A 23,420-nucleotide genomic window follows, 5' to 3' on the forward strand; every position below is an offset into this window, starting at 1 on the left:
AATAGCATCATAAGAGTGGTGCTTCCTCATATATGTTTATGATCAGAGTGTCAATGGACAGCTTGCATGAAAAAAAGCTGAAGCTATACACGCATGTCCTCCCATGATGAAAAAAGTGGAGCCTAAGAAGCTTGTCATGTAAATTTTGGGGGTTAATGCACACAATCTGGGAGACTAGAAGGACGTGATGCTTGTGTGTGTGTGTGTGTGTGTGTGTGTGTGTGTGTGTGTGTGTGGGGGGGGGGGGTGGAAAACACTTAGTAGTTGTTGCCACCATAAGTGCAATCCAAGTAGAATGGTGCACAGACCAAAGAAAGCATGGCATCCCTCTTGAGTACATAAGGGACTCAATTGTTTCTTGTGGGTGCATGCTCAAAGGGGAGGATATTTAATATGATGTGTCTTCGTGGCCCGAGCGAAGAAACCGATTGTCCTCTTCAAGCATTTCAATTGAGACATGCTTCTCTTGAGTAGAGCAAGAGCTTACGGCTATCATGATCAAGTATCAAACAAGGTTGGTGCTAGTTCGATCAACAAAGACTTAGGAGCGGGCAGGTCTCTATAGGAATACATGTGTCATCGGGGTGGGAATGTACGGAGGAATGGCGGTGAAAACAAAAGGCGTCACAAAAAGTCTAAGAGATGTGGGTGTCCATTCAAGGTAATTGTCCAACACTTTCATGATGGGGACAAGGTGATTATCATGGTCCATGGCACGCATGATCAGGGACACCGGCTTGGTTCAAGATTTGTTTGACATTGGAACATGCCGTCATGTTGCAAAACTCTCGCAATCAAAGGAGGCTTTTCACATACAGAATGCATCCGAGATGGATCGCACAATCTATGGCTTTTTCATGATTCCAAAAGAGGTGCACATGTTGCTACATCAGATGCGTGTACAAGGTACATTAATTGGCCACGGACTTGTGTCTCAAAATGTTTCATGGATAGTGCGTGTTCAACTATGTACACATTTCAATTAGGGATGATCACTAGCTAAGCTATGATCTTGTGTAATGTCAGGAGGCTTTGCAGACCATGATTGGGTGGAAATGCTTGGAGAAGATGTTTGCTTGCAAGAGCTGAAGAAGGTAGCATTGGATGCTCATCTTCTTGCTTCATTTTCTATTTGTCTTGCTCAATGGAAGCGTGCCTTGTATCAGTTACTTTTTGTGCAACCGTACAATCCGCAAGCATTTGATGAAAGTAGACAACCCTTTGTCCTCATCATTCAAGATGAGTGGATGCTAAAAATGGCTCTTCGTTTCTCACAACACAGTGCTTGGGTTGTAGACAACACATTCAAGACAAACGTCTTTGGGTTGCCTCTCTATGCCGTTGTCTTGCCCAACCAAAACGGAGTGAGATTCCAATTTTGCATATGCTGTGCAGAAGTGATGTTGGCACTAGCCAAGAAAATTGAGCCTTGGAGTTGACCTTTAAGATGGTGTTTGCAAGGCTACGTGCAGGTCCGCCAGCTACCATTTTCATTAATAAGAATCAACAGGAGCTGGAAGAAATTCTCAAGGTGGTCCACAAAGACCCTTGCTGTTGGATTCAAGATGAAGAAGGGGGCCAACAACAGATAGCATGTCATGTGTTGCTTTGCTTGTTCCATGTGAAGAAGTCATGAGTGGAGAACCTCTTGCCACAGGTTCGTGATCCGTTACTTGCTCATTCATTTCTCTTTTTTGGCATGACATGCAAATACAAGTTGTTGTCTACATTGGTGTCAACTTGCTTGCACATGTCCCTAAAGACAAGCAGGATGATGTGTATAATCACTTGTCAAACCTAATGCATGCACCACTCAAGGAGATGTTCGATAGGGGATACACGGACTTGTTGCATACATATTCATCACACGAGAATATACAACGTTATGTCACAAACGGCTGGTGTGGTTAAATGTGTATGTGGCGGAAAAGTTGGCCAAGGTTCTGGCATTTATTTCTACATGGTAATGTCGATACTAGAAACCTAGTTGAGAGATTATGGTAGTACATCAAGTATACTTTGCTAGATGCAAAGATAAACGGGTCAATTATGGTGCTCATGCATGCGCTCGCGTCTAAGGTTTGTTCGTCTGAGGCTCGCTACATGGAACAACCGTTGGTGGAACATTGTTGGAGTTCTTCCAGCAACATCAGGAACTAGGTAAGAGTGAGCCCACAACACTGTTATTGATTGCATTTGCAACCAAGTTGGTTCTAATTCTCTAAGTTTTTATGACTTTTGGCTCTTACTTCAGTGGATTTTGGCCGTTTCAGCCAATTTGGTCGGAGGAGTAAGCAACATACAGCTAGAGTGGCAGCAGGTGAAGTGATCCTCAAAAGATTTGAGAGTGACTCCTCCACGCTTGAAGTGATAGATGAGAGCACGCTTTGCTTCAAAGTCCTTAGCATGTCTTCTCCATTGCAATGGGTATCATGTGAGCATGCAATGCAACTACTGTGATTGTTCAGATTGGGGATCAAAGTGTAAGCACCTTTCTGGGATCTGGCTAATAGTTGAAAGGCACTTCCCTCGGATGCAATATGTTCTCCCAACCATTGATAGTTTGCATGCTATGAGCCAGTTAGTAGATGTACAGTGCATTGGTGGAGCCGAGGAACAAGGATCTCTGTCTATAGAAGCACCACAAACCACAGCAGTTTGGGGAAACATACTGAGCATTGATGAGAATATCGGTTGTTGCATCCATGACTTGAGAGGTCTTCTATAAACCCTTGACATGCACAAATGTGACAGCAACCTGAAACCTGTAATTCTAAGTCAATTGCGCATCTCAAGAAATAGCATCTTGAGACTGATTGTCCCAGTGAGATTGAAATGCCAGTAAAGGGCTTGGTTAGACAGATCCAAGCTCATGTTATTGCGACATAACTTGGTCATGGGGTGCATTGAGTAGCTAGTGTTTATGATGGACAGGGGGCTGGTCTCTATCCCTCTGGCTAGAGCTTCTACTATAAGTGTTTTAAGGCACAAGCATTAGCGTGGAAGGAGCTGATTCCGCTTCCAAAAGAGAAGCCATATATTTTGTCCTCATTACTGTAGGAAGAATATTTTGTTGGACCCAATGGTGAGCCACACATGCCATGCATTGCTCCCCCTATCACAAAAAGAAGGATCGGCTAGTTCGGAATTGCCTCTTCTTCATCAGCATGTTACAATCTTTGCCAACAACGTTCAAGAGGGAAGGATTGTTGATTTCACATACGGTCAGCTTGAGACAGCGGTGTCGTGCAGCTCCGCTTCCATCATGGAAAAAAGAGCAATGGGATGCATATAAAGTTTATTTGAATCCTATATGATTATGCAACAATAATAAGGGCTTCATAACAAGAAGTTTAAATGCTAAATGTATGAGAGATGTGGCTTTAAAGGACCAAATGATACATTGATGATGTTTAAAAGGAGTATGCTTGAGGTGATCACAGATGGGAGATTATGATCTAGAACTGTAGTGCTTGAAGCGATCTATCGGCCTGTCTTCACGGCTCGTCAATCGGAGCTATGGTGAGGAAGTTACGGCAGTTTGAAGTTGGGCTTGATTGCAGATCTGTACCGCATTGGGAAGCTGCTGCTGATGAAGGGTTTAAGTTGGTATAAATGCATGGTCCTAAAGTGCTCATTTTTTGGAGCACGTCGATCTTTTCAGATCAGCGATCGGAGTTCTAGTTGCCAAGATATTGGCTGTTAAAGATTCACCGAGGGCTAGTTTCGTACCAATCTAATCCGCTTGATCAATGTGCAATTTGGAAATTATTGATAGCAAGAGATGTCCATATGGTTGTGGAAAGAATCTCAAGAAATTTCTAACCGAATGCGAAGGGAATGTCTTCTGGCAAATGCAATCACCTATACTTGCATCTTAAAGGCATGTGGCATTATCTGAGATGCTGAAGTGGGCAGTAAAATTCACGATGACATTGTCATTTAAGGACAAATGAAGGCTTAGCACTGCTTTGGCCGGTATGAATACCGAACGTGGTGTCCTTTTGGAGGCACAAAAAGTTATTGGTGTGCCTTCACTTAAGTTCGGAGAATGCCAAACATGGCACTGGGAAGGCAGTGGACCGAAGCCTTGGTTAATATGTATAACCAAATGTGGTACCCTTTACTTTGGCTGCCTGAAATTGAATGGAATTTGGCCGTCCAATAATTCAAAGGAGGGTTTTGTGTGTGGATAAGAGGAAAAAAAAGAATCCATGCCATTGACGAGCAGGCAGCACAGAGAAAGGAGGAGGGGGCACTACAAGAGGCTCTTCACATTAGCGACGCTCACACAGCGACGCTCAAAAAAAAAATTCCCGGCGTCGCTATGAGCGTCGCTATAAGCGTCGCTATGAGCGTCGCAAATTTCTTTGTAAATTTGCGACGCTCATAGCGACGCTTATAGCGACGCTCATAGCGACGCCAGCTGGGGTAAAAAAAATAACCGAGCGCGCCCAAAAACTCAGATCTCAGATCTGAGTTTTTCGGCGCCCTCAAGCAAAGAGCAGGTAACGCTCTCCCTCACTCTCTCTCTCTCTCTCTCTCTCTTTTTCTTTTACACACACACACACACACACACACACACACGCACGAGGAGAGGAAGGAGAGACAGGTATGCTCCTTCCCTCTCCTCATTCTCATGTTCCCTTCCTTTCTTTCTCTCTCCCTCGCTCTCTCTCTCACACACACACACATACACACACACATATAGTGTTTTTGAGAGAGAGAGAGAGAGAGAGAGAGTGCAAAAACGCACACACATACATAAACAAAGAATGCACACACACATTGAGAGAGAAAAAGAGAGAGAGAGCATGCATAAACAAAAAACGCACGCATTGAGAGAGGAAAAGAGAGAGAGAACATGCATAAACAAAAAACGCACACATTGAGAGAGGAAAAGAGAAAGAAAACATGCATACGATCCAAAAAAACGCACACACATTGAAAGAGAAAGAAAGAGAAACTAAGGGAGCGTCGTAAGAAACTAATTAAAATTAAAAGACCTAAAGATCTAGCCGACGAAGAGTTGAACTGAAGACCTATTATTCAAGAGAGAAATGGCATAATCAATCTATCATACTTGGCATGGGTGATAGAAAGGTTATACCATTTATCTCTTTTTATTGGCACACACATCCACACACGCGCACACACACAGGAAGAAGAGAGTTATAACGTCGTAGGAAACTATTTTAAAAGACGTTAAAGATTAGGTTATATGTAGACTTACATTAAATTAGATTTAGGTTTATTTTTAACTAGATTTACATTTATTTAAGCTAGATTTAGATTTATGTTATATTAGATTAGATGCGGGTCTCCATAGACTGCGATGCCTGCATGAAGCGGGTGAAGAAAGCCCTCAATGGAATATAGGGTATTGCTGCCTTCTCTCATAGTGGGCTCCGTCGATCCAAAAGTACTGGTGAAATGTCTTCAGAAGATAGGGAAGAAGGTGGATCTTCAGGGCGGCAAGAGTCACTACATCCCCGACACAATGACCATCTAGACAACCTCTAGTCATTAGACTTACGTTAAATTAGATTTAGCTTTATTTTTAGTTAGATTTACGTTTATTTAGATTTACGCTTATTTACGTTAGATCGAGTCCACGCAAGAATTACTTACGGTTTAGGGTTTAGAGTTAGACGAACAGTGAAAAGATCTACTGTGAAAAGATGTTAAGATGAAGTGAAGTGCTACAGCTAGAGAAGAGGCAAAGGGATTTTGTCCACTACATGCAGTATCATGTAGACGTGGGTGTCTAGATTTCTTGTACCCACAAATATAGGTATTGACCAATAAAGACGAGATTATAACCCGGTGGTTCTGATCTCCGTGCACCTCTAGACCGAGGTGTGCGGGGATTGGACATGACTAGAGAATGTGAGGTAAAGAGAGAGAGAGAGAGAGAGAGAGAGAGAGAGAGAGAGAGAGAGAGAGAGAGAGAGATAAGACGAAGAATGCCAATAGAATATTAAATTTGTTGTTTAGGTTATAAGTTTTTTATCCTCATTATGAGTAGCGACGAGGATGTGGGACCGTCCAACCGAAACACCTATCTCTCAACGAGGGTCTTATGTCCTTGTAATCAATGCAAGCATGCTGTGCGACGGACAAGACGTGTTTCTTTGCAGCACGTTCGTGAATTTGGCGAGTTCGATCCATCTATTATAGATCGAGTTGTTGCCAATTATAACTCGTCGGACTCTGACGCTGGCCAACAAGCAGCAATCTTGCAACCCAATAGACGTATTCGCAGGCGCTTTGGTCAAGCAGCATATGTGAGGCCACAAGATGTAGCCTCTGACAGCTCGGGGGATGATCATGCAGAGCACATTCCCAACGAGGCAATGTTTGAGCCCGAGATTGATGAAATGATCGAGACGATCATGGATTCAGAAAGGCTTATCTATGATGATATGAAAAGTGAAGCCGATACATCATTGTATAATGGAGCACGTATGTCTAGATTGAAAGCACTCCTGGTTCTTCTCAACATGCAGGCAAAGTTTGGATGGAGTGACACTAGCGTCACAGCGCTTTTCAGGTGATCTATTACAATTAGTTTACTTTAATAGAACTCATGGTGTATAATGATCTGATAGATTTTTACACGACTGTATCATATTTTTATGTTGTGTAGATTGCTGAAAGAGCACATTCTACCAGCTGACAATGTGATGCCAGATTCCCGAGATGAAGCAAGAAAGATTTTGCGAAACTTGGGGATGGATTACAATTCTATCCACGCTTGTCCTAATGACTGCATTCTTTTCAGAGGGGAATACACAGACATGGAGAAGTGTCCGAAATGTGATTCCGAAAGATATCGAGTAGATCTCCACGGGACAAAAATTCCACAAAAGGTTTTGCGACATTTTCCTTTGCTTCCTCGCATCAAGCATTTCTTCGAATGTAAGTCCATGGCCGCCCTAGCATCATGGCATGAGGAGAATAAATCTTCGGATGGTGTGCTACGAATTCCTGCAGATTGCGCAGCCTGGAAACATATAGATGGAACATGGTCGGATTTTGCCAGGGAAGCTCGAAATTTGCGCTTAGGCCTGGCTATGGATGGCGTAAATCCATTTGGTCAAAGATCAACATCTTACAGTGTATGGCCCGTTGTCATCGTCAACTACAACATTCCCCCGTGGTTGACTACGAAGAAGGGGCACCTATGGCTAAGCTTGATTGTGCCAGGGCGATATAAAGTGGGGAATATGGATGTGTATCTTCGTCCACTATTGGAAGAGCTACAACAATTGTGGATTGGCATAGAGGTGGTGGATATGAGCCGACACACAGGACGACGGAATGCTTTGATCAGAGGTATTCTAATGTGGACCATGCATGACTATCCCGGGCTAACAGAATGCTCAGGTGATCTATTGACACTCCTCTCTCAGACACTGTAAATCTGGTTTTTCCCCATAGTTGATCTATTATCATGTGTATACATGCAGGGCTTCAAACAAGCGGATACAGAGCATGTGTCACATGTGGACCTAGACTGAATGCACGTAGGGCACCCTCACTGAAGAAGCAAATCTACGAAGGTCATCAAGCGTATCTTCCGGAGAATCATGTGTTACGCGACGGCTTTTTGGGAAGAGAGCCACCAAGGATGTCTGCACAAGCATGGTTAGAGCAGAAGGAGATGTGCGATGACGGATTGCCTCCAGGGATGAAGAGACTATCTCTATGGTACGAGTTACCATACTGGCCTCGACTCGTGATCAATCACTTGCTCGATCCAATGCACATATTCAAGAATGTGGGTAATCTACTATGGGACCATTTGACCGGCAAGAAAGATACTTTGGGAGCCAGAGTTGACCTTAGAAATGTGGATCGTATGGAGCAATATTGGCCGCAAACAGCGTCTGATGGATCGATAAAACTTCCTAAAGCACCATGGATTTTCACAGGAGCCCAAGAACGCAAAGTAAAAGAGGCCATTCGATCTTTGCGGACCCCCACTGGCGTAATGCACTCGCTCCGAACGTGTTTTACTAAAGAAGGAAAGCTTACCGGTTTGAAGTCACACGATTGGCATAAAATGTGTCAGGTACGTTCATAGTGGACTTTAATATCATTGCATAAAATGTGGACTTTAATATCATTGCTGCACATACTTTACAGTTTATTTTACCGGTTGCCATTGAGGGATGTTTGTCTCTCGACATCCGTAACACAATCTACAAACTTGCAAAGCTGGTGCAATGGATCTCACAAAAGGAGATCGACGTAGACTCCATACCATTCGCCAAACTAAATGCTGCGGAGCTTGTGTGCATGTTTGAGAAACATTTTCCTACTACAATGCTAACCATTCAGGTGCATCTTCTTATTCACATAGTTGATGAGGTGAAAATAGCTGGCACAGTTCATTCCAGATGGATGTTCTTCTTAGAGCGTTTCATGAAAACGCTTAAGGGATATGTGCGTCAAAAGGCACGTCCGGAGGGTAGCATGGCAGAAGGTTGGTTGGTATCAGAGTCCCTAGTGTACATTGGAGAGTGGCTAGACGGATTTGATAAATCCCGGGACACGCTATGGCGAACCATAGATGATGAGCGCATATCTGGGATTGTCATGTGCAATCTCGGTGTTGAGAAGAAGATGACGGAAGATCTAGAGGCTAAAATCAACCGATTTTGCATGCTTCACAATCCAGTGATGCAAAAGTGGATTTCACAATATGAGGATGCAAAGCAAGAGCGACAAAGGGCACGAATCGAGTGGAGACGGGGAAGACGACCACCGATGCACTATCCAGCGGTTCTGGAGAGCCTACCAACCTTCATGAGCTTAAGATGGTTGCACAACCAATTGAAAAGCGCACAACAATGCGGTGACGAAGTGACTGAAGAAGAGTGGGAGTACTCTCGGGGTTGCGCGACCAAGGTAAGTTTGCAATGTACGACTAGCAAGTGACTTTATTTATAAACGTTTGAACGGCCACTCATAATCTTTGTTCGTTGTAGTATAAGTCATACACAGCAGCATGGTGTAAAGGTCGACATTTTAGGGTGGAACGAATCGACAAAAAGCGTTTTACTCAAGATTGTGGAATCATGGCAAAATTTGAACAGTCTAGTCGACGACGTTCCTCTGATGCAGATCCCGTGGTGGCGGAACTCACTTACTTCGGCACGCTGCAAGAGATTTTGAGGATCGATTACAGAGGATTTTTTGTCGACTTGTTCGACGTGCAATGGTTCAAGATAATCATGGAGGGTCGAAACGCTACTGTGCGTAGAGGAGAGTCTGGTTTTCTTGAGGTGGATTCTACTAAGAAATGGACTGACCTAAGAGACACTTTCGTACTACCCGAGCATTGTGAACAAGTAAGTATATAAATAGTTAACATCCCCCTTTTACAAGTTATGTGCTTGAAAGCTCTCATGTAAGTTATGTGGCTCTGGCAGGTAGTATTTCATCCTACAAAGTCTACATCAAACTGGTGGTACGTCATAGAGGTAGCCCCTCGTAGTGCAAGGACGTATGAAGGCTACCATGTGCCAATCACAACGACATCAATGGAGGAGATCAGAGAAGATGCTCAATCAGAAGCCGCTGCGGTGGTGCCAGACGAGCATCAAGATGCTACTACTCTATATGGGGTGCATGCAGAGGAGCTACAAAATGAAACAGAGGATATGTGTTTAAACGGAGAGCTCTATATAGATATAGGAAGTTATGCTGAGTTATGCGAGGATGAGAGAGAGATCTCTTAAAGCCACAAATATTGTATTTGAACAATTTTGCTCCGTGCTGTAAAAGCTCTAGCTCTCTAAGTAGCTTCCATGGTGTGTAACGCTCTTTTCTACTCGCGCTCACATCTTTTGATTGAAAATTCTGAGTTTTCGACTTGCCTCTTCTACCACTCGATTCATTGCGTCATTGTATTTATATGCGTCATTACGTCATTGTATTTAATGGTCTTTGCGTCATTGTCTACTCTATTCATTCAATATTAAGTTTAAATATTCGTGTGTTTAATGCAGGTATGGATGATGAGGAGTTTCTTTCTTCTTTGTCACCGCAGCAGAGACAGTGGTACGTGGAGCGTCATCGCTCTGGCGCATCATCGCGCGTTCCTACACCATCCGCATCTCCCTCTCTTTCGGAGCATTCGGCGCGCTCCGAAGCTTCGGCGTCGACGAGACGAGCGTCACACTCTTCTAGACACCGGCGCTCTAGTGGTGGCGGTGGCGGTTGTTGTGGGGATTCCGCCACCGATGCCTCCACACCGCCTCGTGTTCGACGAGGCTCTTTACCCTCCCCTTCTTTGCCCGCCCCCACACCAGCCACAGCATCGCCGTCTACGCCAGGTTTTGCACGGCTGACTGTTCCTAGAAGCTACACACCTCTACCTACTCCGCCAGGAGCCACCCCACTCGACACTCCTCGCTTCGGGGCCCAGACGCCGGTGGAGACACCTGACGTCCGTACCCCCATCGACACGCCGCTAGAGACCCCTGCCGGGACACCCAGGTTCACGCGTCACCGGCCAGAGGGCTTGCCTTACTCCGTCGACATCAGCGGCGGCATCATCATGGATGATGACGGCAAGAAGGTGATCTCGCGCATGCGTGGTCTTTGCTCTCAGCTGTTTAGACACTATATACTAAACAAATGGAGTGAAGTACCAAGTGATTTAAAAAACAGAGTCATCAGCATACTTCATGATGAGTTTCCCGTTCCAACACGGGATCAGCGCTTCAATGAAGACCTGATGAAGATTCGAATGCGCGAATACTGCAAACACAAGCGTTCCGAAGTGCAAAAAGCAATCAAGAATGGGTGGAATAGGCCAGATTGGCTGGCCAAAGAAGATTGGAAGAATGCGAAGAAAGCAGCGCGCGAGAATCCCGACAAGTGGAAGCAACAAAAGGATGCAGCCAGAGCGCGAGTAGAGGCAGGGAGCTCGCACCACTTGGGGAGCGGTGGATGGGCATCATTTGAGGCCGATTTTGTAAGTCTTTTCACATTGCTCTTTATGCATGTTCGATAGTTTAGGGTTTATGAGTTTTTTAGTTCTAACATAATGAAATCTTTGTATGTTTTGACAGTGGTCGATGACAGGACGTGATCCCACACCGTACGAGCGCGAGTACGCAGGCAGGAAGGGCTTAAACGCCCTGATGGACATTCTCAGTTCTCGCAGCGGCATGGTTAGTATTAGGGTTTACTCTTTTTTATTTTTTGTATTGTTTTATAAATGTCGTTATATGTTTATACTTACTGAAAACTGTCTTATTTTCTTTTTTTGCAGAATCCGACAGATACGCCGCTTGGACGCGATGAGACGTCTGATTAGACGACGTCAGTTTAGCCGTAGCTAGATAGCATTAGTTTAGGGTTTCTCATAGCTTATGTATCATGAGACGGATTTTATACGTCTTTTTGAACCATGTATATTATTACATTTGTCACCGCAATTCCTTTTGCCAATCAATTCTTTATGCCTATGATGTTGTACAATTGTCATTATTACATTTGCCAATCAATTCAGTTTGTCTATGATGTGTACAATTGTCAATTTTGCAAACAATGCGTCTTGTGGGTGACTATTTTGGGTTTATTATTTACCTTTGCACTTTTTTAAAAAAGTGAATCAAGTACAATATGGTTGATGGGTGGCAGGCATTCAATGCCCTGCCACCAAAAAAATATTCTCTCAGGCGTCGCTATATGCGTCGCTATTTATGGCTCTGTAGCGTCGCTATATGCGTCGCTATACTCTTCTGTGAGAGCGTCGCTATAAGCGTCGCTATAGGCGTCGCTATGAGCGTCGCTATATAGCGACGTCTATAGCGACGCCTATAGCGACGCCTATAGCGACGCTCATAGCGACGCTCTCGTAGCGACGCTTTTAGCGACGCTTATAGCGACGCCGGGGGTTATAAAAACCCAGTGTATTTCCGTCGCTAAGAGCGTCACAAGAGCACATAACCTCTTGTAGTGGGGAAGCTCGTGCAGGCCATGTGGGAGCTCGGGTGAGCGCGAAGAAGAAGAGAAAAATCTTGAGCTCCTCATGGCGCCCCTTTTTGGTATTCCTCTCATACGGATGGCGAACCCCGACAACCCTACTACCACATCATCAAAGTGCCGGGTTTTATTACCCCTAGCAACGACAGAGCCGTCGCTACTTAGGGAGGCAAAAAAGGATGCTATTTTAGGAGTTTTGAGTAAGGGTTCAAGAAGAATTGACGATCAAGGTAAGGAGATTGGAGGAGAACATAGGCAAGAGGAAGGCTATGGCAAGAAGGCATGAAGGGAGGAGACCGCTCTCTCTCTCTCTCTCTCTCTCTCTCTCTCTCTCTCTCTCTCTCTCTCTCTCTCTCTCTCTCTCTCTCTCTCTCTCTCTACTGTGGAGAGCAATCTCAAGGCTTGAAGTCAGTGAAGCATAAAGCAAGGGAGAGAAAACCCTCTCAAGATGAACACACTCTCTCTCTAGCATAAGTGAGGAGAGTTTGGCACGACAAATATGCTCAGCTTGTCCGTTTGCTTGTGGGTGATAGAGAGCCAATTTGTTATGGATGACCATAAACTCGTTAAGCAGATACTCAATTACCTCGTCGAGGAAATGAGTTCCCCTATCACTGACAATTTCTATTGGCAGTCCATATCTTGTGAACACATACTCATATAAGAATGCGGTTGTGGTTCTGGCATCATTCTTTTGAGTTGCTTTAGACTCGGCCCACCTGGTCAAATAGTCTGTAGCTACAATGATATATTGAGCTTGGGTTCTATAAGCAGGTGGCTGTATTGGCCCAAGAAAGCCTATGCCCCATTTTGCAAAAGCTCTTGCCCCCATCATTGGTCTTAAAGGCATGCTATCTACAAGGGTTGGCATCTTTACTCATTGACATACATCACACCTTCGAATAAATTCCTTGGCATCTGCAAAAAGTGTTGGCCACCATATGCCTGCCATTAAGATTTTTCTTGCGGTGGTTTCACCAGAAAAGTGACCTCCAGCTAATCCATCATGTGCTTGTTCTATAATGGAAATATACTTGTCTTCATTTGCAAAAAGATGCAAATGTTGATCCTTACCTCTCCGATATAATTGATTTTCAAAAAGATCATAGTCTCTTGCTTCAGTTTCAATTGCTCTTTGACAGCGTTTACTCATATACTCATGAAATGTTCGGCTTGATAAGTAAGTAGCTAGATAGTTACTCCACTTAGGAACAAGTGATATTTGGAACAATGTCACATGAGGTATGGATGCTTGTTTATGACATTGAGGACATTGTTTTACGAATGAGTGAACTTCCCTCCTCATAGTTGCCCAAAATACTCCAAGTCTCAAGATTTGTCGCATAGTTTGGTCTTCTGCAAAGTGAAGTCCTACTACGGTAATATGTGCTTGACTTAGATATTGGGTTTTCTCCTCAGTATTAATGCATAAAAGCAATATTCCATCTTGGTTTCTTTTATACAACCTTCCTACTAGTAATTGATACATAGCCAATTGCTCAATTAATCCAATTGTAATAGGAAGTGGTATTTGCAAATCCACTTGAGCTATGGTCATCAATGATACCATTTTTTTCAACCATCGAGGTATCATTTCCATGGAGAACAGATATGCATCTGGTAGATCATCATCTACTTCCTTTGGTGGTTCTACTGAAAGAATCCTTGACAAATGATCTGCTCTTTGATGAGTGGTGCCATTTTTCACAACTACAATGAAATCAAATTCCAAAAGAATGATGAACTATTTCACTATATTTCTTCCTGTGTTGCATGGCTTGTTGACCAAGTACAATAAGGCTTGTTGACCAAGTACAATAAGGCTTGGTGGTCCACAAAGAACACAAATTTGTTAGCTAATAGGTAATTTCTATAATTTTTTGACGGCATAGATCATTCCTAATCCATTCCTTTCAGTGGTTGTATAAATTTTCTTTGCCATATTCAATTGTTTGCTAGCATAAGAAATAGGAAAATCTATTTTCTCGTCTCCTGGTTGAGCTAGAGTATACACCCAATGGAAAAATTGGAAGCATCTACATGTATGTGGAATATCTTATTCCGATCCGATGCTTTCAATATTGGAGCTGAAGTGAGAGCTTGCTTAAAATTCACAAAGGATTCTTCATACTCATCAGTACATTCAAAGAGTACTGTAATCAAGCTATACATTATAGCGTACATGTAAATGAATCGTCTGTAATATCCACAATGTTCCATGAAAGCTTGAACCCCTTTGACTGTTGTCAGTTTAGGCAACTTAGCAATAACATGAATTTTATCCATATCTATAGCTATGCCGTTTTTAGACACTATATGTCCAAGAATTTTTCCTTGTCTACCCATAAATGTGCACTTTTCAAGATTTAAGCAAATCCTATAAAGTCTACATTTTTCAAATACCTTTTTGAGGTGTTCAAAATGATCAGCCCGGATTGATGAATGTACGCATAGATCATCCATATATACTTTCAATTCAACCCAAAATACATAACTCCATAGACAAAAATACTCCATTCAGTTGCGAACGCAAGTTTATGTTGATCTTTGGGGTCAAATCAAAAGTTGATTGTATCCCGAAAATCCATCTAAGAAGCTGTAAGCTTCTTTTCCTGCAACTCGTTCTAAAACATGATCAGTGATGGGAAGAGGAAAGTTGTCTCTAATGGTAGCTGCATTCACTTTCTTGAGATTGACACACACTCTTAATTTCCCATTTTTCTTGGGTACTACCACAATTGGAGACACCCAATCTGTGTGTTCAATTTCATAAATGAATTCGGCTTCCTTTAGCTTTTCTATCTCTTCTTTGATCTTTCTGGCAAATGTCTCATTATAAGTATATGGCCTTTGTATGCTTGGTTTTGCATCTCTCTTATAGGTATGGTATATTGACAATTTTTTTGATCAACACCCTTGAGATCCTTATAAGACCAAGCAAAGATATCTCGATATTCTTTCAGTAAGCTTAACAAAATCTCTTCTTCTTCTTTCGTTTGGTCATTTGCAATGTAGGTAGGTCTAGGCTCTTCTCCTAGTTCGGCCACATCTATCTTTTTTGCATTTTTAGGTCCTTCGTAGGACTCGCCCTTATTTCGTAGTTCCCTAACAGGTTGTTCAACTATGATTTTTCGATCTTGGAGAGTATATTTCTTGTAATGGGATGGAACACTCATTACATCTTTACCATCCTCCTCAGTGGTTTTCATTTCAGTTGTATATATCTCCTTTAGAACTTTTTTCAAATCTTGTAATGGGATGCAACACTCATTACATCTTTACCATCCTCCTCAGTGGTTTCCATTTCAGTTGTATATATCTCCTTTAGAACTTTTTTCAACTCTTGATACTTCTTTCTTCGTTCAACTCATGTCATGGTTGAATCCTTGTCTTGGTATTTAGGTTTTGCTTGAGTTTCCTTTCTTATTTTTCTCAATGTTTTTTATATTTCTTGCTTTTTGTTTAAAGGATATCTACCAGTGATTTGGTCTTTGACACAATCATGTGCATCTATCTGCATCAGAAACTATGTTCTAATGGAGACTAATGTCATAGGTCTAGCTTTCAAGTTTCTCGTCTCTTTTTCTTCTATACCATTTTTGTCTTCTCGGTTTCTGGTTTGGAAAGTCAAAAAACTTTTCCTCCCCTCTTCCATGAGTAGTTTAGCTCTCACATGTTCTTTTTTTGACCCCAAATCATCTGAGGTAGCTGAATGTTCTTCTAACTCTTCTGTTGCATCATAATAGAGGTCTGAAAAGACTTTTTGAGCTTTCATCAAGTCCTTGGATTCTTGAATTTCGTCTTCAATGTTAAGGGTTAAGATCATTTGGATGGGAATTATGTCATAGCTGTCCTCATTGCAAAATTGAGTAGGCATAGACGTATTTACACATACATCCATTGTTTCTAAAATTTGAGTCCACTCAAATGGCTCAAACAAATGCTCTGGAAAGGGTTCAAGTACATAGGCTTCATCTGTGCAGTCCCTTTCTAAGATACATTCTTCTCGTTTTAAGCTCCCATTTTCTGAGGCTCCACACATCCAAATAAGTGTGTCTTTGTTTAACCACGATGGAAGCTTTGTTTCAGCCGAATGGAAGCTAATCATGGCAACACGAATGGTGACTCTACGAGGTGAGCTTCTCAGTCTATGGAGGAGCTAATCCCCAATGAAGGGCAATCTCCACATCCACTTCCCTTCACCTCTAATCAATCCAATCACACACACTAACGATTGTAAGACGCACACAACACTAATCCTATCATGCAACACACTAATCGCAAGTACACACACATAATCTATCGAGCATCACACTCCAATCAAGCCTACATGCGCACACAAGAAACAGAGGACAATCACACAAGATTAGAGAGGGATTAACCTCTAATTATTTACGTTCTAGCTAATCTAAGCATCATTAAACATGAGAGAGGTATAGTGAAAGAAATTAAGCATTGATTAGTGTTAGAAAGTCACATGAGCAAGAAGAAGCTCAAGGACTCCATAGCCACACACCTCCAGAGCTCTCAACAAATGAGCTTGAAAACCCTAATTTCTTTTACACACTGCCTTTAGGGCTCCACCACTTATTGAATCTGCTACTTAGGCACACTAACTGGCCTGTTCTTTACAGCTTGGAACTCCCATTGAGTCCATAACACATTAAAATATTACAATGGCTTGAAATAAATTGGGAATTTACAGTACATAACCATTTTGGAAAAATGTGGAAAATGTGTAACTCCAATCTTTACTGCTTCTTCCTGTTGATCCTTGATGTGCATTTGTATGTCTTCAGTCTTTAGCAGCTTCTGTTAACTGACATTGACTCAGTTAACATTCCCCCCTTCCGATTTTAGTGTCCGTCCTCGTACACTATTGAAAAGTGTTTGTGGAGGCTATGGAAGGTTTTTAATTGGTTGTTGAAGGGCTGATCATCTTCATTTGTCATTGAATTTGTTGATGAGGTCCAATTTGATGCAGCATTTTCATTGGTCCGAACATGTCTAATGTGAGAGATGATGTTGCATTTGTCCATTGTAATAGCATAATGATGAGACTACTGTTTATTTATGAGAAGTATGTGCAAGGGAAGTAGAATGATGAGGTTCTAAATTAGGGTCTAATACCTGGATGACAAAAAGGAAAAAACCCAGTGGGAAAAAAGTACCTTTGGGATACGCGCATTATTGGGGTACTTATTAGCATGGAAAATATAAAGTACTGAAGGAATTATTTGTTGATAGATATGGAATTAAACAATTTGATATCCGTGGAAGATTACTAGACCGACGCCATTTTGCCAAGGTCAGTACCAAGCGATGGGGAGCGTTGGGCAGTCACCAAGCCTCCTATGCACTCGGTGCTGACTCCACTGTCGCATGTAATGATTTTAACCCCAAGGTCAACACCAAGTGATGGGGAGCATTGGGCAGTCCCCAAGATTCCTATTTGCCTAGTATTGACTCAAATGCATTTTTGTAATCACATCACCATGGTTTTCTTCGTCGGTTATACCAAGGTCAACACCAAGCGATAGGGAGCGTTGGGCAGTCACCAAGCTTCCTGTTTGCCCCATATTGACTTCACTATATGACATGTCTTTTTGTTTTCGGTTATCATGTCCCAAGGTCTTTGCTATTGCTTGTAACAGCTTTAACAAAGGTCAACACCAAGCGATAGGGAGATTTGGGCAATCACCAAGCTTCCTATTCGCTCAGTATTGACTCCACTGCATGACCAGTCGGTTAACATGACATCGGTATCCTGTTCTAGTCCACTCAAGGTGCATAGATGGTAGCAAAAAGAGTATCTAATGCATATGTCCAAGAATGGGACATCCTATTTATGCATACACAGAAATGCATGGAAAACAATATGTTGTGCAAGAAATATTTTGAGGGGTTCTTTAGAAAGATGGTATATCTATAAAAGCATATGATATGGCTTAGCAAGCTGGCAACCTTTAAGAAAGGTTTTTGTTGACGAGGATATCTGCTCTCATCTTACTGTGCATTATGCGTGAGTGTTGGACTCTACAACACTCCATCAATTATAAGTTAATAGACTTCGACTCTTATGCTCATCTCATCCAGCATGAGCAACATAACTTTGGATATGCTCAACTCTTCCAGCTTGAGCATAAGCCTAATAACTACGACTCTTAGCACAGAGTTTAATAGGACTTGAAGCTTTGGGACTAATGCTTTGCTCATTTTATGGCTCAGTAGCCCGACTCTGACTATGTCAAAGAGTGTTTTTTGCACCCAAGCAACTTGACTTTTTACATTCTTGAGCTTACTACAAACATTTATTCAAGTAAGCTTGAATCCTCAAAAACAGGATTAGTGAAGGACAAAGTTGGCATTGAAGGTTTCTTTTGCCATACCTGTTTTATCATCTTTGAATCTGCATTCACGTTGGTTGGGTAGTCGTTCTTTGATTGTGAAGATTCCATTATCTGTTTGATTCTCTAGTTAGGCCTGTTGTAAGAAGTCTTTGATGTTGTTGTAAGCCTCCATTGGCTATCCTCATTTGGCCTTTGACTCGATTTATTGGAAGACTTAGGAATCCAAATCTTTTGAGGACCTTTGTAACTCCTTTGTTGAGCTCTAGGTCTTGTTGAGCTCTTGAGATCTTCATGCAGGTCTGGTGTAGTTGCAGTTGGCTTGTGGTTGACTGGTAGCCAAATCTTTGTATAACCTGTGTAGAATCCTTGTCTAAGAGGAACATTCTTTGCAATCCGTCTTTGTTTTGTATCCTCTTGAGAGTTTCGGTTGACTTTAGCATCTTTCTATTTAGTTCTATTGTATACATGCTACTTAGGTATCCTAGGATATTATCGAGATTGATACCTTGTGGGCCTTCTTTCTTGGGAGGGACTTGTAGTTACTTCATATGCTCTTACCTGAGGTTTTGGTACTCGTATCTGTCTGTTACCTCCATAGTACTCCTGTTCTTTTAAGCTCCATTGTGATGTTATCCATCCAATGTGTTTGTCTTTCTGTGTCAATTTCTTGTCTTCAATCCAAACCGGATCATTGACTTTGACTAAACTGCTTAGAACAAACACTTGCTTGACTTTCCTTTGCTTTCTTGAGTACTTTGGCTGATATATCTTTGTTTTTTTGGGTGTCTCCCTAGAGGTTTCAGTTGGGTCAGCAATTGACTTGAAGTTTTGAAAGCCTGACTTGCTTGAAGAAGCTGATCCATGAGGGTTCTTTGATGTAAAGGCATATGCTATCACACCTTATTTGTTAATTGGTTGAAGTTCCACTTTAGCTTTACCTTTGTCTGTAAGATTTGTCTTTGATTCTTGTGACTTCTACAACTCTAAATCTAGCATTAATGGTATCTGTAAATGTTGTTGGCTACCTCTTGGAGAAGAGATTATTAGCACTTTATCTTCTTTGTAGGCCTTGTGTTTGTGCTATCATCCGTGGGTGACCAGTTTTGGTCTTCATTCTTTGTTGTCTCTGAAGACTGCATTTTCATTGAACTCTGTATATCTAGGACCTTTTGGACCAATGGCATTCCCACTATGATGTTGTCTGGCATATCCTTTTTTGTAATCACATGGAATTGAGTTTTGATGATCTGTGAACTTACTTAATGGTGGTGGAGATGATTCCCCAGCATTCTTCTTGTTTGTCTCCTGATATGCTCACAAATCTAGGAGCATCTTCCAGCTGTGTTTGGCCATATCTTTTCCAAGTGCAAAAGGACATGAGGTTCTTTTCTAGCTAAAAATCTAGCTTTACTTCGCGTGACAGTTTCTCTTCATTCTCACCAACAATGTTGCACTTGATCGTCTCAAGATTTCTTTTTGTATTGACTGCTTTTGATGTGGCAATGTCCTTTGGTTGAGCTTTATCTACATTTTCTTTGCTTTGACCACCAGCTCCCGTTGATGTCGACTCGTATGACTGTGATACTTTACTTTTTGTTTGCAATTAATGAGCATTATCCACCTGCATCTGAGTAACCTTTGATCTTAGAAGATCCACTGTACTTTCTGGCAAAATCTGTCTCTTTGGAGGAGATTTTGGTGGTGACCTTTGTGTATCCTTTTGGAATTTATCTTTCATTGACGTTGACTTTTTTGTCACCTGTTCTGGTAGCTTGAGGCTTTGCATCATCTTCAAATAGTCTTTGAATTCAGTCTTACCATCCATAGGCATTCGTACAAGGTCATGATCTTGCTGATATTTGTTACCATGTGCATCTTGATATACATATGTGAGCTTGATCACATGTAATTGTTTGAACACTATTGGATTTGTCAGCTTTTGACTTGTGGAGATCAACTGAAACTTTTGTCTCTAATGATCTTCATATAAGTATTTGTTTGCAAATTCTAAGGGAACCTGGGTCAATTGGAAACTTCCAATAACCATATGATCTTTCAATGGTTTCTGCTTTGAAGGGGTCTGTTGGCTAAAGGCTCTAGGAATTCTAACTGGTGTAGCATTTCCTGGTACATAAGCTAAGCTTGATGGATTTACAACTCCCCCTTCCTAGGGTGATCACTATAGCCTGCTTCACTATAAGAGTTCAAAATTGTTTGGCTCTTGTTTAGTCTCACCTTTTGAGATTGTGAAGGTACACTTTGGGTAGCATTGTTGATGTTTGGCATCTGTGAACTCCCTGCATAGTTTCCTATGTATCTTCGTGAAACATGACAAATTATTCCCCAAGTCAAGGTGTAGATAGCATTATCTTTTCCTTGATATTGTCTATCACATGGGTCTCCTATGATATGAGCTTTTGTGGTTTCATGACCCAAGGAATCATAGATGCTAGACTCTTGTCTATATCTACGACTGTTTTGATTAAAGTATATGCTCGTTGGGTTACAATGTCGAAGCTTGATTTTTGATGGAGGAGAGTTTGGCTCTGAACAGATTTCTGTGTTCAGTCGGGTAATATCCTTCAACTCTAGAGAGGATGGGCTATAATAGATTCTTTCCTCTGAAATGAACCATCCTTTATGATCTATCACTGGACGTACTTCTATGAGCTGGCATGTGGGCCGTTCAAACATTGGTTGATCCTTTTTGTATAGTTTTCCTTTTTTGTCTACATAGTGTGCATAGAAATTATGTGTACCATACAATGCTAACATCATTCTCTTTGATGTGTCCCTTAGACTCGTGAATGATTGCACACTTGTGGTAGTGGATGTAGAAAACCTAACAGTCTTTTCAACATTCGGTGATATTTGGGCACCTTGACCAAATTCATGCAGGAATTTGTTGTTCAAAGAATCAATTTTAAGCTTTCCAGGTGCCTGTGCATCTTTATGCTTATTTTGAACTTGCAGTGCTTTTAGTGGTGCTTCTAATGGTAATGCAGAATCATCCAATTGCATTGAAAGTGATGATTTAAATGCACTTAGAGTGAGATTCCCATTTCCAACTTCCTCTGTACCTTGCTTGGCAATTGATATGTCCCTGTTGTCTAGATTTTTTGGACAACCTTCAAAACATGTTCACCTTTTCGTCCACAATCTGAGCAATACGCCATGATTGGTGGTATTTCAATTGGCTTTGTCATGTCAAGCTCTTGCTGAGGAGTTTCTGTTTTTGTGCTTTCCAATTGTCGGCATCTTCTTTAAGAACACTAAGCATCAAGCAGTAGATTACTCCATCTTGACCTTTGTACCGTCTTTTGGCCTAGTTCTCCAATTAGATTGGCTTCTATTGGTTGATCTGTTGGATCTTGCAATTCTGGTTCTTGAGCATAGATCTGACCACTGTAATCCATGTACAATGACCCTGATTGCATATGCACCAACTGCATGTTTTGTTGGCTTGTGCAAATTTCTAGATAAACACTTGGGTCAACATTCTAAACTTCTATCTGCACTTCATCTTTGAGCTTGCAATACCTGGCTCAACCGAAGTCTGTGAACATCTTGGGAGTTTTTTGAATATGGCTTTACACTGATCAATAGGATCTTGGCTACTGTGTTGCTTTTGCTGCTTATCAAGTATCTATGGCTTTCTGAATCTGCATATAATACTTTATCTCCATTGTAGCCATATAGCTGTAAAATCTACTCTGTTGCAGGTGTGCATGTGCTACCACTGTTACTAGATTTCTCTCTTGTACTCAAACTCTCGACTCGATTTGAGTCCATGTCGGCTGGTTCTGTCAAAAGTCTCCTAGCAGATTTTGGTATTGATTAGCAAATTTTTTGTTGATTTGTTTTGATTAAACTACTTAAGCCACAACACTTTTGCAATTGATTGCTCTTCAGACTCACAAGAGTTGATTAACTCTGTTGGAATTAGGGTTGCAGAGAAACGCACACAGCTTGGAGAAGACAAAGGAAGCTCAAGGCACACAAATGAGAGTATGTTACTTAGTGTGCAATGGAAAAATAGATAGCCCTAGAGTGATGGGCGTATAACAATGCATGGGGGAAAAAACCTCGTAAAGAGGGAAAATTTGTCCCGCCGATCTTAGTGTGTTCACACACATCACTACCACATGTATATGGTAACAAATCCCCCTTGGAGTGATGCGGTGAACAAGAGTTGGCACATGAGTAAAGGGAAGTGCCATGCCCTGAGGACATGATCAATCCACAAAGGGGAGTAAGCCCAAAGCTTTACAGAAATCTTCAAGCTTCTCACGAGATAATGCCTTTGTGAAAAGATCTGCAAGGTTGTCCTGTGTTGGCACATAAGCCAAGTTGATCTCTCATGTTGAGAGCCTCTCCCTGACATAGTGGTAATGCACCTCAATGTGCTTTGTGCGAGCATGGAAAATTGGGTTCCTTGCAATTGCCAATGCGCTCTGACTGTCTGTGTAGATAGTGTTGGGAGTGTCCTGTCCAACACCCAAATCAGCCATAAGGTGTCTGAGCCATACACACTCAAACCTAGCTATGAAGACTACCATGTACTCAGCCTCACAACTAGAAGTGGCCACAGTAGGTTGCTTCTTTCTCAACCATGATATACATGAATTGCCAAGCATGAAACAAAAACCACTTGTAGACACTCTCGTGTCAAAACAACCAACCCAATCTGAGTCCGAAAAAGCATGTAAGTCTGGTGGCAATAATCCCCCCTTGGGATAAGACAAGCCAAGATGTAAAGTGCCACTAAGGTAGCAAAAAATCCTCTTGACAGCCTGCCAATGCTTAGACCCTGGGCTATGCATAAATCTGTTGACCTGTGAGACTCAAAACTGAATATCCGGCCTCGTGTTACATACATAAATGACGCACCTAGCAGCAGTTTGGTAAAGAGTGACATCAGCAGGGTCACCATCATCATGTAGACTCAACTTCAAACATGTTTCCATGGGAGTGGCAATAGGTTTGCAATCCTCAAGTCCAAACTTACATAGTAATTTCTCTATGTAACTTTTCTGACATAATGCAATACCACCATCACACTGC

The sequence above is a fragment of the Adiantum capillus-veneris genome, chromosome 19 (assembly GCF_014529385.1).
Source record: "Adiantum capillus-veneris isolate H3 chromosome 19, ASM1452938v2, whole genome shotgun sequence".
NCBI lineage: Eukaryota > Viridiplantae > Streptophyta > Polypodiopsida > Polypodiales > Pteridaceae > Adiantum > Adiantum capillus-veneris.